Raw genomic sequence first — 19179 nt, 5'->3', positions numbered from 1 at the left:
TGCAACCAGGGATCAGTTTTTTTTAAGAGAAAAGATTTCTTTTTCCGTTAATATGTGGATTGTATTTTCTCAGGTATGCGTTGTTTATTTGATTGCTTACCTTTTACGTCTAATTGTTTGGTTGGACCAGCTCTGGGTTTTTACCTGGTGTTGCAGGTGTATCATTTGGGATCATGGAGACTGTTAAGCTCTCTTTCTATTTATCACTTTTATTCAATTTGGGGCAATTAAATTAGCACGGGATTTTCAATGACTTGCATTGCAGTTGCTGCTTTTGGGAGATATTGCTTGGTCTGGACACCAGGGTTGTCTGATTGATCCTGAATTCCTACTTGCTCCAGGGTGTATTTCAGGAGGGCAACCAAACCCCTCCTTCCTTGATCATTGTGGATCTTTGTCTGGTGAAACTCTGACCAAGTTCTTCTGTGAATCCTTTGTGATTTCTGTTCTTCAAGGTTTTGTATATTTTGCTTGAGCTCTTGTTAGTTTTGCTGGTTAATTTCTGTAACAAGTCTTTTGTTTCGTTTGAATTGCCGAAGTCTCTAGGACTCCTGCACTTGAGTTTGCTAGTGTTTCTGACATTAATGCTGTGTTTTGTCATGTATAGTTATGCAAACAGATTCTTAAGACAAACAGAGCAATTGAAATTAAATATTGTTCGAAGACAAAAAAAGGAACAAACCATACAACATATAACCAGTCCAGGCATTGCTCTTTTCTCACTGCTGCCATCAGGTAGAGGGTACGAGTGCCTCAGGACCCACATCACCAGCCTCAAGAACAGTTAACATCAGGCTCTTGAACAACAGGGGAGAACTACTCTCATTCTATTTCTGGTGTTACTACAAACGGTGGTCTCACTTTAAGGACTCTTTATCTTGTTATTTCATGCTCTCGTTATTTATTTCCATTTATTTATATTTCCATTTGCACAGTTTGTTGTTCATTGATCCTGCTTACAGCTACTGTTCTATGGATTTGCTCAGTATGTGTGTGGTGACATGTATGTACTCTGATAATAAATTTTACTTTGAACTTTTAAATCATACAGAGACTTCTCTTAACATCAAAAAGAAGAAAGACAATGGCTGGTGTGTTTTTTACAGCAGCAAATCAACAGAGCCTGTGAGTATTGCAGCATTGAAACAAGCCCTTCAGCCTGAATTATCATGAAGTGGATTGGAATCAGGTTCAGAGAGTTCCCAGCTGAGGTCATGTTAGTTAATATTAAGCACGGAGAGCCGATCAATTCCACTAGAACCGCTCACAGGTAAAAACAGATTGCTGGACAGACTCATTGGATCGTACAGCCCCTATGGAAAAGAAACAGAGTTTACATTTCAGATCTGTGATCCTTTATCAGCTCAGCTCAGAATACAAAGTCAAACACAAACCAAGCTACTTTATTTATTGATTCATTTAGAGATACAGCATGGAGTCAGCCCTTCCAGCCCTTTGAGCCTCGCTGCCCAGTAACCTCCGATTTAACCCTAGCCTAATCACAGGACAATTTGCAATGACTAATTAACCTACTAACCAGTACATCCGCGGACTGTGGGAGGAAATCAGAGCACTCACAATAGAGAGAAGGGAGCAACATCTATAGACCGCAACACACACAGAACGCTGGAGAGACTCGGCAGGTCAGGCAGCAGCTGTGGAATTGAATAAACAGTCAGCGTGTCGGGCTGAGGCACTTCTTCAGGACAGGAAGATATCTAAACAGATAAATCGATTTGCTGTGTGTAAACGAAGAAAGGATTGTTGACTTGGCCTGGAAATCCATGTTTCTGTTATTAAAATCTTTCCCTAATGCACCTCTATCTCATGAACTTTTCATGCAAAGGGTCACAATATACACATCAAAATCCAACAAATGTAAACCAAAATAATAAAAGAAAAGTACAGATGCTGGAAATCTAAAAAAAATAATATACTGGAAACAAAGAACAGATTAGACAACAAAGAAACACACTGCATTGAGTTTATAACTCCATTAACCTATATCAACTCAACTCGTCAAAAATATTCCCTTGTCTACTTATCTTCCACCTCTCCACATTCTGTATGTTCTATGCTACTGAAAACTAACTTGTTAGTCTTTCTTCCAAATTCTGGCAAAGGTCTCAGACCTGAAACGTTAACTATTTCTCTTACCACGGATGCTGACTGACCTGCTGAGCATTTCTGTTATTTTCCAGTCTTATTTTTTCATCTCTTTTTTCCAGTCCTGATGAAGGGTCTTGGCCTGAAGCATCAACTGTACTCTTTTCCACAGAGGTTGCCTGGCCTGCAGATTTCCTCCAGCATATTGCATCTGTGCTTAGATTTCCAGCATCTGCAGATTTTCTCTTGTTTGTTTTCCATCATTTTCTGTTTTGTTTTATTCCTACAAAAGTAAGTGTCGAAACATCCTGAAATAATCTGTCACTTCCTGTCCCCTTTTATTCTGCAGGTCCATTGGGTCCTACTTTCATAAATACATTCATGAAAAAGTTGGCTTGTATTTCACAACTTCAAAACACTGATTTAATTTTAATTCACGAAAGTCACAAATGCAAATTTACTTCAAGTCCTCTGAGAACAAAGCAGAGATGTGTCACCACTCGAACAGACTTACCATAACATCTGGTGTGTACAATTCACACTGCTAAAACCCATCAGTTCTATTGCATGATAAGATATTATGCATAGAAAATTTAAGAACAAATTCCAGGCGTACAACAAATCTTAAACAAAGGAGTTAGCAATAAAGAAATAAACTTCGAAATTAAATTATTTTCAAGGTAAATTTTATTTGTCACACAGACATTGAAGCATACAATGAACAGTGTCATTAACGTCAAAGACAACACGGCCTGAGGATGGGCTGGGCGCAGCCCACAAATGTCACCAATGTAACATGCACGCAGCTTGCTAACTCTAATTTGTATGTCTTATTGGAATGTGGGAGGAAACCAGAGCAGCTAAAGTCATGGGGAAAGTGTACAAACTCCTTAGAGACTGCAGCAGCAACTGAACCCTGACTGCTAGCACTGTAAAGCATAATACCAACCACAGTGCGACATAGAGTTAATTATAAAGAAATAAGCTCCTTTCACAAAGGACCTAAATTCACCCATGCTCTTGCATGCTGGAAACTTGAGTGGGCAGGTTCTGGCATCTGTCACAAAAATCAGACTAAATTTCTATTAATTGTCCCTGCACTGAGCCCTCAGGGAGAGTACCCCGGGGTTTTGTAATATTTACTGATTGGCCTGAGTCTGACTTCAGTGAAATCTGAGGATGGAGCTATAATACACATACTTTCAATCCGCCTACAGCGATATCCGCCCAATATTAAGTTTTGTGCAATAATCTGCAGTGTAATCGTATTGCTAACATCATTCAAATATTTGTTGATTCCAATTTTATTATTGGTCTTAAAGAGTGAAATTGCTTCATGATTAAAAGTCTGTGGAAAAATTAAGGCCAGTGACTGATAAATTACCACAAAATTCTTCTTTCCAGAGCAACAGCTGTGATTATGCAAGAATGCACAGTGAATGTTCAAATGTTCTGAATTACCTTCCAGCTAACATGATAGTAATAATGCGTGTAAAACCAAGAATTCAGTAGTGACTCCCTATACCAGATCAGGTATTAGCTTCCAATTTCATACACTATATAATCCCCTTTTATCCATGGCATCCGCCTCCTATTCTTTTGATAGACTGACATCAAACTTCCTTTTCTGGTCCATGAGAATTGATTTTAAGAGAGCTATTGTTCCTCAGATATTGTATGCAAAAATACAAACGTTTGTACATGTAACATGCTTCATCTTCAACTTTTTACCTTTTCCACTTACCTCCTCCCAGCTCCTCACTTCTTCGCCCATCCCCCACCCACCTACCCTTCCCCCCCCACCTAGGTTTCACCTATCACTTTGCAGCTTGTCCTCCTTCCCCTCCCCCACCTTCTTATTCTGGTTTCTTCTCCCTTCCTTTCCAGTCCTGATGAAGGATCTCTGCCCAAAATATAGACCACTTATTCCTCTCCATATATGCCGCCTAATCTGCAGAGTTCCTCCAGCATTTTGTATGTGTCTCTCTGGTTTTCCAGCATCTGCAAAATCTCATGTTTACTTAACAACCTGAAAGACACCTTCATAAAAGCAAGATGCTGAAAATCAGAAATTGTGGAGAATACTCCAAAGGACAAAGTCCATGGAGGGAGGGGGAGAGGAGGGGAAGAGGGAGAGAGGGGAGATGGGGAGAGAGGGAGAGAGAGGGAACGGGAGAGAGAAAGGGAAGACAGAAGGGGGAAAGAGAGAGAGCGGAGGAGAGGGGGAAGAGAAAGAGGGGAAGAGAGGGGAGAGAGAGAGAGGGGGGAGAGAGAGGGTGGGAGTGAGAGAGGGGAGGGGGGGGAGAGGGGGAAGAGAAAGGGGAAAAGAGAGAGGGAGGGGGAAGAGATGGGAGGAAGAGAGATGGGGAGAGGGGGGAAAAAGAGGGGGAAGAGAGAGGGGGAGAGAGAGAGGGGAGAGAGAGGTGGGGAGAGGGAGGGGAGGGGAGAGAGGGGGAAGAGAGAAAGAGGAAGAGGGGGGAGAGCAAGAGAGGGAGACTGATTCAGTCAATGAGCATTCGCTAGAATCTGTAGGTTTAGTTTTGGGTCCTTTATTATAAAGATAGTAAGTCCACAGATTATGCACATCGATAATTAAAAATCTATGAATTACAGACAGAGTTAAATAGACCCAGGATCTCAGGTCCCTATAATCTCTCGGCAATAAAATGAAGTACACTGAACTGACAGGCTATCAAGTGTGATGACATATGTTTTGGTGGAAGGACTATCTGCATCCATTTTGTTATGAGTCTTCAACATTATGCACATTGGCTAATTTTTGTTATTTACTTAAATAAAGGTGGTAATTTCTTTCATCATAGGTCCCCACCATCTGGGCCATGTCATTATCTTGCAGCTATGGTTGGGCAGTAGGTACAGGGGCCTGAAGTGACACGCCACCAGTTATTTCTTAACCACATTCTACAGCCCTAATCTGACCCTTTTGAGCACTTTGCTCTACGATGGACTTTATTTTGTTCTGCTTGTGTTCTTTCTTGCATAATTGTGTATCAGTTATGTTTTATTTATGAGTCACTTGTAAATGCCGTCTCTCTAATGCTATTTATCTGTGATGCTGTGGCAAGTGTGTTTCTCACTGCACCCGTACGTACATGTACTTGTGCATATGTGCATTGTGGTGTATTAAATTTGTAAATTATTTGCAAGATGGAAGTCCGAACAGTTCCAAATGACATTTTCACTCTTTGTGGACTTGTAAGGTATCTATACAAGTTAAACACCGTAAGTTTGATAATTAATGTCTGACGTTTGTTGATAGTCGTTCGATTCATGGTCTTGCCCAGCCTTAGGCACCAGTGGCATGAGAATGTCTGTCGATGAACACATAAGACCATAAGACTTCGGAACAGAATTAGTCCAATCAGCCCATCGCCTCTGCTCCGCCATTCCATCATGGCTGATCCTGGATCCCACTCGACCCCCTACACCCGCCTTCTTGACATATTATTTGATGCCCTGATGGATCAGAAAATGATCAGCTTCCGCCTTAAATATACCCACAGACCTGGCTTCCCCCGCAGTTTGCTGCAGAGCATTCCACAGTTTTACTATCCTCTGGCTAAAAAAAAATCGTCCTTACCTCTGTTCTAAAGAGTCACCCCTCGATTTTGAGGCTGTGCCCTCTAGTTCTAGATACCCCCACCAATGGAACCATCCTCTCCACATCTAGTTCTTTCAATTTTCAGTAGGTTTCAGTGAGATCCCCCTCATTCTTTTAAATTCTAGTGAATACAGACCCAAGCTGCCAAACACTCCTCATATGTTAACCCTTTCATTCCTGAAATCATCCTCGTAAATCTCCTCTGGACTTTCTCCAATGACAACATATCCTTTCTGACATATGGGGCCCAAAACCATTAACAATACACCAAGTGCAGCCTGACTAGTGTCTTATAAAGACTCAGCATTTTCTCCTTGTTTTTATATTCTACTCCACTTGAAATAAATGCCAATATTGCATTTGCCTTCTTTACCACAAACTCAACCTGTAACTTAACTTTCTAGGAGACTTGCATGAGGATTCCCAAGTCCCTCTGCACCTCTGATGTTTGAACCTTCTCTCCATTTAGGGAATAGTCCGCACTATTGTTCCTTTTACCAAAATGCATTATCGTACATTACCAACACTGTATTCCATCTGCCATGTTTTTGGCTATTCTTCCAATTTGTCTAAGTCCTGCTGCAATCGCATTGCTTCCTCAGCACTACCTACCCCTCCACCTATCTTCAAACCATCCGCAAACTTTGCCACAAAGCCATCGATTCCATTATCTAAATTATTGACAAACAATGTGAAAAGTAGCGGTCCCAATACTGACCTCTGAAGAACACCACTAGTCACTGGCAGCCAACCAGAAAAGGCCAAGCTATTAGTTGTTTGAATGAAAGAAACTAGGCTGAATTAGTGGCATGAGAACAATAAATTGGGTGATAATAAATGAGGCTTAAGTTACTTTGTTGTGTTTGTACATTTATTACCACATCTCCTGGACACACAAATTGTTTAGGTCTTTTGGGTCTGATCAACCGAGCCCATTACAATATGACAATAAAGTCACTTTCACAAAAAAAGTCCTTATTGGAACAAAATACCGAGGAGCTGTTATGCATGGGACTCCAAGGTGGTAGGTAGTGTCTTGTGACGCTCTGTGGAAATTTGGCAGACGCAAAGAATTAAGTGATGAGGCATAGAAGGAAATGGTCATTAGTCAGCCTGAAGTATATTCTCTCTTAAACCTATTATCCTCCATCTTGTTAGTACACCAGAAAATATACAGTAACTGGGTGTCAATCAGCCAAACATAATAAATTAATGTTGGCAGACTACTTAAAGTCCAATAGTGAATCCCACCAGATGTTCCAAATGAATGGATTGAAGCAGACAGCAGAGGGATCTGGACAGGTTTGGACTCCAGTCTCAAATAGATGGGAGGCACCTTGATTAAAAAGACGCTTTTAGCTGAACTCATAGAGGTAAATCTGATAAATATTAGACTTTCCTTCCTTACATAGTCAAAACCATAAAGAATAGTTCATACTAGCCATTGAGGGGCCTCTCCACTATACTCCACAGACTCATTTTTCTTGTGCTTTAAATATTCAGGATATTTTAATACTTTGGGCAGCACAGTAGCCTTGTGGCTAGCACATTGCTTTATAGAACCAGCAATCACCGAGAGGGTTTCAATTCCTGCCTCTGCCTGTGAGGAGTTTTTGCGTTGTCCTCGTGACCATGTGGGTTTCCTCCGGGTGCTCTGGTTTCCTCCCACATTCTAAAAAAAGATATATGGTTAGGGTTAGTGAGTTGTAGGCATGCTATATTGGTCTCAGAAGTGTGATGATATTTGTGAGCCACTCCCAGCACAATCCTCGCTGAAGTGATTTGACGCAACTGACACATTTCACGGTATCGTTCGATATATGTGTGATGAATAAAGCCAATCTTTTAAAAAAAAGCTTCATTAATTAAAATGTATTCAGGAAATAGAATGAAATCAGTACGGGCCTTTGCATTCATGGTGTAATCAAATCACTGCTTTAGTTGTGTCACCAAACCAATAATAATTTGTTTACAGTGATCTATAATATAATAATATTTATTATATTATATAATTTAATTGAGCGTACCAATGCCACTCAATGCACCCATCAAGTGTTTGAGAGGCTGTTACACAAAACAGTTCCACAGTGCCCACTAGTGGCAGGACCTAGAATTGCATCTTTCTTCACAAAGCTGCACGGAGTTTCAATGTATCACTTAGCAACGTGGAGGCCTAAAGGAGTCAGATAGGAGTGCAACAACAACTTTTCACTCAATGTCAGGAGAACCAAGGAGTTCAGTGCAGACCTCTGGAAGGGGGAAGTCGAGAGACTACGTGTCAATGCACGTCGAGGGGTCAGCAATGGGAAGGATGAGCAGCTTCAAGGTCCTGAGCATCAACGTCTCAGAAGATCTATTTTGGGCCCAACATATTGATGCAACCATGAGGATGCACACCAACAGCTCTACTTTATTCAGAGTTTGAGGAGATTTGATGTGTCACCAAAGAACCTTGCAAATTTCTGCATATATATCATGGAGAACATTCTAACTGTTTACCTCACTACTACCTGGTATGGACACTGCAATACACAGGATCAAAAGAGGTTTCAGAGGATTGTGGACTCATCAGCTCCATCACAGGCGCAAGCCTTCCCACTAGGACATCATCAAGAGATGGTGCTCAAAAGAGGTGGTATTCTTATTGAAGTTCTCTCACCAGTCATGACATGCCCTCTTCTCTTTACTAGCATGAGGAAGGAGATACAGGAGCCTGAGGACACATACTCTTTCACTGAGTTAAAGGTCTTTCAGCAGCACACAATGTTTGTCTCAGTATTTATCCCCGGGAACACGCCATAATTCAACGAGACCTTTGTTACACAGCTGCTTGGGACAAACATTGACAAGGACCTTGTCATTCTTTTCCAGATCTTCTTGGCAAATGCACAGTCTGCAAAGAGGCAGCCAATTGTCACAGTCACACTGCGGCTTCCTGAGGAGCAGCGAGCATCGTGAGTGAGACTGACCAGTCAGGAGGAATCTGATTGAGAAGGTCCCTCTCATTACTGGCCGAGTGAAGTCCTGCTGTGTTTTGTTGAGTTTTGGTGAAGAGGCATTCTGCCAAACAGCTGACAGTCTGCTTAGGATGCCATCTCACAGGATGCAACACGTCCTCCTCACTCAGGATCCACCATTTTGATTGCTGCCTGGTGAGTTTATGGTCAAGGATGTTTTTAATCAAAACACTTTTGTACAAAGGCAAGTTCAACTCAACGGAACATCACTGGACAATGAGATCAGGCCCATAACTTCAACACCAGGAACAAGTGTAAGTCAGCATGCAGGGAAATTTACTGTTTGCACGCTTCACTTCTACACACAGCTTGATACAGCCAGACCCAAAGGTGGCCATTTGGAAAAGGACAATGTTGGCTGTAATTTTTCGTCATTCTTGGGAGACTTGGGCATTACCAATCATTGGACACACACTACCTCAGATCTCCAGATGAAATATCGTTGTCATGACTTCAACTTTCCTAATATTGATCAGAGCCTCCTTAGTGCAGAAGATTTAGATGAGGCAAAATTTGTTAAGTGTGTCCAGGAAGGATTCCTGACACAATTGTGGACAGACCAACTAGAGGAGGGACCATATTGGATCTCCTACTAGTTAATGAATCTGGCCAGGTGATAAATCCCTTGGTGGGTGAGCATTTTGGAGACAGTGACCACAACTCCCTGATGTTGACCACAGGGATAAGATCAGATGGTATTGGGAAGTACTTAATGAGGGGAGGACAAAGTACAATGCTCTATGATGCCATTCCTTGTGAGCATAAATTGGGAACAGATGCATTTGAGGAAATGTACAACAGAAATGATGAGGTTACTTAAGGAATACTTGTATTGGGTTCTGCATAAGTATGTCAGTTGAGGCAGGGAAAATACAGTAGAGTGAAGGAACCATGGTTGACAAGAAATATGGAACGACTAGTCCACAGGAAGAAGGAAGCACACTTGAGGTTTAGGAAGCAAGGCTCTTGAGAGATATAAAATATCCAGGAAGAAGGTTAAGAAGGGAATTAGGAGAGCGAGAAGAGGACATGAAAAGGCCTTGGGGAATAGGATTAAGGAAAACCCAAGTCTTTCTACACATACAGGAAGTACAGAAGGATGACTAGTATGAGTGTAGGACCAATCAGGGATAGAAGAGAAAATATGTGCTTGGAGTCAGAAAAGGTAGGGAAGGTTCCTATTGAGTTACTTTCCTTCAGTATTCACCAGTGACAATAATGGGATGAATGTTGACAAGTGTGAGGTCAGCCTAGAACAGGCTAAAATGCTAAAACATGTTGACATTAAGAAAGAGGAAGTGCTGGAACTTTTGAAAAGTATTAGGATAGATGCATGTAAATCCTCTGGACCATATGGGATATATCTCAGGTTACTATAGGAAGCAAGGGAAGAGTGGCTGTGATGATCGTTCATTCTCAATGGTCATAGGAATAGTACCAGAGACTGGAGGGTGGCAAATGTTATCGCATTGTTCAAGAAAGATAAGAGGGATAATCCTGGGAGCTAGAGACCAGTAAATTGTTGGGCAAGCTATTGGAGGGGATTAATAGAGACAGTATTTACGAGAATTTGGAAGAGCATAGTCTAATTAGGTATATTCAGCATGACTTTGTGAAGGGCAGGTCATGAATTCTACAAGGAAATGGCAAACCAAATTGATGAAGGTAGAGCAGTAGATATATAACCATATAACAATTACAGCATGGAAACAGGCCACCTCAGCCCTTCTAGTCCGTGCCGAGATCTTACTCTCACCTAGTCCCACTGACCTGCATTCAGCCCATAACCCTCCATTCCTTTCCTGTCCATATAGCTGTCCAATTTAGCTTTAAATGACAACATTGAACCTGCCTCAACCACTTCTGCTGGAAGCTCGTTCCACACAGCTACCACTCTCTGAGTAAAGAAGTTCCCCCTCATGTTACCCCTAATTCAACACTGCCTCTTCTCTAGTTGGTATTGCTGCAAGGGTGGACCAAAATGCAAGACACATCTTGTGAGGTTAAGTAAATTGAGTTTATTGTTTGATACCAGGAGAACAAAGCAGAAGCAGGAATAGTGAACTGGACAAGGAATCAGGACTACGACTAGGCTGGGTCTAGGGGTCTGGGCTAGGACTTGGAATTGGATCCCAGAACTAGCGGCAACATGAAGAGGACACGGTATGGACTCCAAGCCAGAGACTGGGCAAGGACCCAGTACCTGGGTCGTGCCCCGGGCTCGGACCCCAGAACCAGGCATGGACATGACATGGGCTAGGGAGAGGAGGAACATTGAAAACAGAGCCTCGGTCTCGGGAGAGCAGGTACATGGAACCATGGACACATACACAGAACACAGAGTCGGGACCCCTCTTTGGGTACAGGACATAGGGCCGGGACTCACACACAGAACAGAGAGCCGGGACCCCTCCTTGGGTACAGGACATAGGGCCGGGACTCATGACCCCCCTCGGGGCAATGGCAAGATGGCTTGACTTACCCCATGGAGGCGAGGACAAGACAAGACCAACACAAAAGAACACCAGACAGTACCTATCTAGCTCCGGCGATGGAACTGGAAGGAAGTGCAGGCGGGGGTTGCAGACGAGGGCTAGAGGTGAGAGGGGCAGAGAAGGGATTCAGACAGGGGGGTAGGACAGGAATCACAGACCGCCAGGGCCAGGACTTGACTTGGAACTTGGAAGCCGCCAGGACCGGGTCTTGACTTGGAATTTGGATGCCGCCAGGGACAGGACTTGACTTGGAGCCTCCGGGTAGTGGCGCGCTCTCGACTCAGCCCGGGAACAGTAGACAGAGGTTCTTGATTCCCTCCGACGGGTTAACTGACGGACCCACCTCGGTGAGGAAAATTTGCAGGCTCGCTTTGGTGAGGTAACTTGACGGGGTTGCTCCGGTGAGGAAAGTCGAATTACCGGCACTCACTTCGGGCAGAGACTAGGCTTGCTCCGGCCAGATGACATTGGCACACCGTACCATTGGTGACTTTGCAGACACTCTCGCGCCGAACAGCTGAAAGCAGGAGATTATAAACTACCAGTTCAGCCGAGAGTAAATTGTCTCTAATCCCCAAGGCCAAGGGACACAGGAAAACAGGGAACTAAAGGGAAACAGGGAGTCAACGGTCCAGATCATAACATAAACAAAGTAAATTTAAAGAAACCCCGATCTGGACCATGACAGAAGGAGGATTGGAAGAGAATTGATTTCTGTATAAGAGGTGATAAGAGCCACCGATAAAGAGAACAGCCAGTGCCGTTTTCTCAAGGTGGTATAATTCTAAGGTTGTTAGAGGATAGTGTAGAGGGGTTGCCAGAGGTGGTTTGTTTGTTTTTTTTACATACACACAGTGATATTTGCATGGTGGTAGAAGAAGGTTGAAGCAGGTATATTGGGTTTATTTAAGAGGCTCACTCTTAGATAGGCACATGGATAAAAGAAAAATGAAGGGCTACATGGGAGAAAATGATTAGATTAATATTGGAGTAGGTTAGAAGGTCAGCACGACATTGTGGGCCAAAGGGCCTGTACTGTGCTGTTCTATGTTCTGTGAAACAGAAGAAGACTCTACTGTTTGTCATGGCAGAGGAAAAGTATATATCCAAGTACATCATGCTTGATAACTAGGTTCTTGCCTATCATCAAGGGGGTGTGCCTCTCCCGTAATTCCAGCCAGTTCTTGCTACACTGAGCAAGATCACAGCCCCTTCGGGTAAACAGACTAGGTGGTGAAGAGGACAGAGAACTGCTCAAACCAGTTGGCAAAGAACACGTTATTGCTCTTCCTGTGGGTGGTTGGTCCCCAAGGCCAGCTCAGACTGGTTACCGATGCTAACCACTCAGAGGACACACCATGTGTCCAGGCAGAAGATGGTTATGTTATCCATGTACTTAAGCTCCTACAGCCTGGCATCATCACCACTCTTCTGTCTGCAGTCTTTCTGATGAACAACTGCCTGACACCAGACTTAATGGAGTAGATTCCTGCTTCCCAGCCATTACTTTGGACTGCACCACAGATGGCTGTGGATTCAATTCCTGAATCCCTCCCCAAAGCTCACTTTGGTGGTTACATCCATCATGTCTGGGTACAATAGTCCACTCCCCAGTCCCTCACATAGGTGACAGTATCTTTTGAACAATGCAAGACTGTCAGAGTTTTTCTTCCCAGGTAGGGAGTGGATTTGCTCTGGTTCGATCATCTGTCCTGGAACAGACTTGATCAGATTGGCAATGATTTTAAATGGGATTTTGAAATCCATATTCAATAGTAGATGAGTTGTTAATTCCTGAAGCCCATCTTCTTTCCCTTCTGCTTAAGGATGAGGGTGATGATGCATTTCCTCATGGATTCTGACATGTTGCCAGAAGCAGAGCTTTTCACACTTCCTGCAGTTCAGGACCCATCCAGCCCCACGGAGCTGACGTCTGGCTTCTGGGAGATTTATACATCTTGAGGAAACTAGTGGAAGTAGTGGTAGAGGCTGATGAAAAAGGGGCATTTAAGAGATTATTAGAAAGCACATGGGTGTAAGAAGAACATGGGTCATTGGCTGTGTAGGAGGAATGGGTTTTACTGATTGTGGAGAAGGCCCAGCATTGTGGGCAGAAGGGTTTGCATTTTGCTCTAGTGTGCTATATTCTACAAACCAAATGGCACTTGTCTTATTTTCTAGAGTCAGTGTTTTCTCCGGGATCTTATACTTCTTGTGCTCTATGTCCTCCATGTTGGAGGACAGGAAGATCCAGGAGGCTGTACCATCTGCGGCCTTATTGATGTATGGGCCATTTAGAAGGATTTGCATATCCTCTGTCGTTGCCGATGAACTGGACTCTGAAAATTCACACTTGTTCCTCAATCACACTTTATCTACTTGCGCACGAGGAGAACAGCATGGCACCTGTCACCACACTTTACTGCAGCTTGAACAGAGAAATTATACAGAATTGACTAACAGTTACAGATATTGATAATGTGCGTTCAAATTCCCTATTTGCAAGTTCACTCACCACTCACAATACAAGTGTTAAAAGTTAATAGAAACTGCACGCTAACAACCAATGATACGTTGAAGTTAATAAAGGAATTGCCCCTAAGTTGGTGTGCATGTGTCCCTTGCAACCTTCGGTAACATCCTAACGTATCCCATTCCCTGCTGTAAAAAGAAAACTGATTCCAGAGTTATGGAGCATATCAGCCAACACGGCCACTTTGAAACTGCTGGAGTTTTGGGAGCAAATGCCATTGCTTGGTTTGTACAAGCCAAGGCCCAGTACATACAGTGAGAAATCTCTACCAACAACACCGAATCTTTCTATGTTGCAGCGTCACTCAATAACTCCAGAGCTGCAAGACTGGTGCATCTAGAACATCTGCCTGAAGACTACAAATACTGATTGCTGAAAACTCACCTTTTACAGACTTTTGGACTACCGGAATCTGAGTGCATCAAACAGTTGTTCTCCTTGCCCGTCCTCAGCGATGCTAATCAGTCAGAGTTAATGGACCACATGCTGTCTCTCCTGGGAAATCACCATCCTTGTTTTATTTTTAAAGAACTCCTCAAGCAACAAATGCCTGATCAAGTTCACATAGTCCTCACTAATGAACCCACAACAAACTATAGGGAGCTTGCTAAAATGGCTGATGGTCTACAGTCAACTAGGCAGCGGTGCATTATCTTCCTTGATAAGTGTAGTTAGCAAGAACTCCAACGTAAGGATACTTGAAGCTATGAAACAGAAGACACTGGGACTGTGTTTTTACCACGCTTGCTTTGGTATGAAATCTAGGAAGTGCTGACAACCTGGTAGCTTTGACAGAGCCAGTGCTTTGGGACATCAGAGGTCTGGGAACCCCATGGTTCCAGCTACCAGGGTCATCAACTGTTCATTACGGACACCCTTTCAAGGCAATGCTTCCTGTGTGCCACAGGCGCTCAAGTGAGTGTGCCACCAGCATCTCCTATTGATGAGAAGGCAAAGAGTGACAAAACCTCACTGGAGGCCGCCAATGGCAGCAAGATCCAGAGCAATGGGACACGAGGGGTGAAATTCTACTTCAGTGAGTGACATTACACATGGGCATTCATCCTGGCTGAAGTAGCTAAACTTCTGCTTGGTGTAGATTTCTTGTGTGCCCAAGGACTATTAGTTGATCTTAAGAACTGCCAGCTTATAGATGTCAAGGACTTTAGGTTGTAACCCTGCTCCAGTAAGTTCCTCACAACAACTCTGTCAGGTGCAGGCACCACCACATGTGAGTTTACTCGACTGCTGGGCAAATTCCCAAACCTCACCAAGCCCACATTCTCCACTACAGTTAAAAAACAAGGGGTCAAGCACCACATTTCCACAACTGCACTCCCAGTCCATGCCCGAGCACATAGATTGGGTCCCAGAAAAGCTGGCAACCACAAAGGTTGTTTGCCAATATGGAAAGACTTGGCATTGTACACCAGTGGAATATCCCCTGGGCTTCACCCCTCCATATGGTCCCTAAGTCCATTGGTGGTTGCTGCCCCTGTGGCGGTTACCAACGCCTTAACAAGGCCCCCACCCCCGATTGTTACCCGGTCTCACACATCCAAGACTTCTTGGCATGTTCATCTGGAAATTCAATTTTTTCCAAAGTCAGTCTAGTTAGGGGCTACCAACAGGCACCTGTGTGCTCGGAGGGCACTCCCAAAATGGCTGTGATAACCCCGTTTGTCCTCTTTGAATTTCCATGCATGCCGTAGAAAGAATGCAGCACAGACTTTCCAATGGCTGATGGACTCTGTATTAATTTACTTTTGTTCACCTGGATGACATACTTGTCGCCAGTGCATCCAAATCCAAACATGTATCTCATCTCTGCACGCTTTTTGAGTGTTTAAGCCAACACAGGTTGATTATCAACTCTGTTAAATGCCAGTTTGGGATGTTAACCATTGACTTTCTTGGCCAAAGCATTTCCACAGAAGGTGTGCAACCCCTCCCATCAAAAGTAGCTGTTATTATGGATTTCCCCTGCCCTGCCTTACTAATAAACTACAGGAGTTTTTAGGCATAGTGAATTTCTATAAACACTTCATTCCACGAGCTGCTGAACTTATGCTTCCTCTGTATTGTGTGCTTAAAGGCAATGCCCCTAATCACATGCTTGACTCGCCAGCAGACATGACCAGAGCCTCTGATGATACTAAACAAGTTCCTTCCAAAGCCACCCTCCTGGCGCACCCACTGCCCAACACGCCTCTAACCATTATCACTGAAGCATCGGACTATGCTGAGTTGATCGGAAGTGTGTGGCAGCCATTCGCCTTCGTCGCCTAGCAACTCCATGCCCCTCAAAAGGAAGCATAGCATAGCACGTTTGACTGTGAACATGTTTGACTGTGATACGGTCTCTATCTGGCTGTCCAACATTTTCATTTTCTTCTAGGGGGCTGCCATTTCATAGTGTTTGTTGACTACATCCATGTGGTGGCCAAATTATCAGACCCTTGGTCTGCTTGGCAGCAACGCCAACTGGCCTACATATTGGCGTTCACAACTGATATACAACATAGGAAGGGGAAAAATGCAGCTGTGGCTGATTGCCTGTCATGGCCAGTCACTGAGGCCGTACACATAGGGATTGTCTGTGCCGGCAAGGCAGCCAACCAAGTTACGGACCCAAAGGTCCATGCTAAACCAACAGCCTGTGATTGGCTGACATTAAGTTCAGGGAAGCTGGGATTTTTCTCCTGTGTGATGTCTCAACTGGTCACCCTCACCTCATCGTGCCTGCAAACTGGAGGCAGACTGCTTACGACTCCATATATGGCATCTTGCGTCCAGGACAGAAGGTCTCATAGAAACTGGTTGCACTAAAGTTTGTGTGGCAGGTCCTTAGAAAGGATGTGTGTGATTGGACTGTGCCTGTGTAGAGTGCCAGCTGCCAAAAATTAACCATGATATTCAGGATGCCATTGGCACCTATTGAGGTCCCTGAGTGAAGGTTTGACCAAGTCGATGTGGACCTTGTTGGTCCTCTCCCTGCCCCCCACCCCAGCGATTTCACACACCTTCATACCATGGTGGACATTGTGGCCAGAAGTCGTACCTCTAGCATCGACGGCAGCTGCGGACGTGGCTTTAGGCTTTCACCAGCACCAGTTTGGTGCCCCATCTGATGTTTCCTCTGACAGTGGTCCCCGATTCAAATCAGACCTCTGGGCTGCGATGGTAACCTCAGCATTAGGCTACATCACACCATGGCGTATCACCTGCAGTCCAATGGCCTATGCAAGCAGTTTCGCCACCCGTAAAAGGCTGCTCTGAGGGCTTCCCTGACAGATGAGTGTTGGCATGATCATCTCCTGTGGGTCCTGCTGGGGCTCAGAACAGCTCCAAAGAGCTGAATTGGTATAGGGGCAGTTGATTTTATTTCTGATGCCACGATTGCGTGGTTAACCGCTCAACAACATTCCACCCTCCTCAGTAAATTCAATTCCTTTGCACCTATTCCAACCTCCCATCATGGTGTACAGTACTCTTGGGTTCCTATTGACTTGCATTCCACCTTGTTTGTTTTTGTCTGTCATAATGCACTCCAACATCCCCTTAGGCTCCCTTACGATGGCCCATTCTGCATTTTGGAACAGAGAGAAAAGACTTTTATCATAGATAAGAGGGGTATACCCTAATGTGTTCCGGTAGATCATTTTAAACCAGATTTGGAGGATTCCGTTGCCATGTCCCTGCCGTCACAACATGACCACCAGCATATCAACACAGCTCTGGACGAGCCAGAGGTACCTGCTGTTCCTCCAGCCAATGAACACAGGACCCGAGCCAGCCGGCTTGTCTGAGCTCTGACCAGGCTCACAATGCCGGTTTTAGTGAATTCTGGGGGGTGCTTTTGTAGGGTAACGCAATTGATGGAAATGTACATAATTCACAACCACAAATGCGGTTCATCTTAAGGAGCTGTCCAGGCGTGATGACATAATTACGTTAAGGGTTTTTAGCACACTTTGTGTACAGTTTTTGTTGTTCAGTAAATGAGTTGCTACAGCTTTTCTTAAATATAAAACACCTCCACCTTTCTATTTGTGAAAACCTACAACAATATTCACCTTGCTTCACAGAGCTCTCTCTCCGTGAACCTTTGGACAATGAAGTGTGAGCATACGAATGCAAAGAGTGAGGCTTGCTGGCTCTTCATCTTTCAGAGGACCTACCACAGATCCAACACCCACCCCCCCCCCCAAAATGCAGAAGGATTCTGCAAGTTTATTGTGAGCTAACACAGTTCCGTTTGACTCTCCCTTGCTTTCTGAACACCTTCGAGAATAAACAACTCTTTGATGATCTCCTTAGTTGCATCAGGGAAATCATTTGTTAGGCTGCCTGTCATATTTTGTCTGGGAAGTAAATCTTCAAGAAGATTCTTCCACCTGAACCTTCCTGTGTTTGTGTTTATACTGAGTATAGATATGTTTCCCCTCTAGCTCCAGACTCCAAGTGACTCTCAAACCATAACAAAGCTGTGACTATTCCTTTCCCATGTCAGGTCATGTCATGAAAATCAAATAAATATTTAGCAACTTTCATAGGAAAAGATGTTTCACCTGGCAAAAATTTGTGTATCTATATGACATGGGATGGTTTAGTCAGCCTTGATGAAGGGTATGAAGGGTCTTGGCCTGAAACGTCAGCTGTTTATTCATCTCCTAACCTGCTGAGTTCCTCCAGCATTTTGTATGCATTGTCTGGGAGTAGTCAACCTTTGGTTGTGGCTGGAGATCTGCTGGTCAGACTTTAAAAGCATCAATACATTCAATGGAAGCGTTTGGAGGCTGGTCTTTGCTTCTATTAATGGTGCCACTATTAGCTAAGTACCCTTTGACTACTGATCGCTGCTCCCTAACAGCCTCAACGACAATGACCAGTGGTATAAAAATAGACATGCCTTGAAGGAATCAGCCCGAGTTAGTACATCAGTGCAACAATCGCAAGAGGTAATTGCTTTGAAACAGCTTAGCAATTGACTAATAACACCAAGTTGTGAATCAGTAAGTGTACAATCATCTGCCCTTCCGAAGTGTTCCTCCATGTGATCCCAATTGGCGTCTCTGTAGAGTCTGTGAGGCTCTAGTTTCATTGTAGTAGCTGTTACAAATGTAGATTGCAAGACACTGTTACTGATAGTGGATCAGTTCCTACAATCATTCATACCCCAATCATTCACAACCTGAACACCACCCTACGCAGAGAAATGCATTTCTTTAATTACATTTAAAAGATCCATGTGATTTAGAAGATGGACTTTAATTTCATCCAAATAAAAGATATGTTAACAATCCTGCACTGATAGGAAAGATAAAATGCAAAAGTACAATATAATTTCGAAAAATTCAAAAAAACCATTATCGTTTTTACCAGAAGAATCTTACCTAATGCATT

The 19179-nt window shown here is 43.7% G+C and overlaps 1 long non-coding RNA gene across 5 annotated transcripts in view; it reads left to right on the top strand.

Annotated features, from left to right (window-relative positions):
• Nucleotides 1-19179, top strand: part of LOC134350143 (uncharacterized) — a 178418-nt gene that overhangs the window by 73290 nt on the left and 85949 nt on the right. For 3 of the 5 annotated variants that reach the window (XR_010018834.1, XR_010018833.1, XR_010018831.1), the window contains one exon: nucleotides 1052-1125. This is a non-coding gene — a long non-coding RNA (uncharacterized LOC134350143). Of the gene's footprint in view, nucleotides 1-1051; nucleotides 1126-4928; nucleotides 7097-19179 lie in introns of those variants that run through there. The other 2 variants (XR_010018839.1, XR_010018836.1) reach the window with 1 other exon arrangement.

Source organism: Mobula hypostoma, chromosome 1 (genome assembly GCF_963921235.1).
Source record: "Mobula hypostoma chromosome 1, sMobHyp1.1, whole genome shotgun sequence".
Taxonomy (NCBI): Eukaryota; Metazoa; Chordata; class Chondrichthyes; order Myliobatiformes; family Myliobatidae; genus Mobula; species Mobula hypostoma.
The sequence above is the reverse complement of the archived record's forward strand: the minus strand, read 5'-3'. Positions and strand labels throughout refer to the sequence as shown.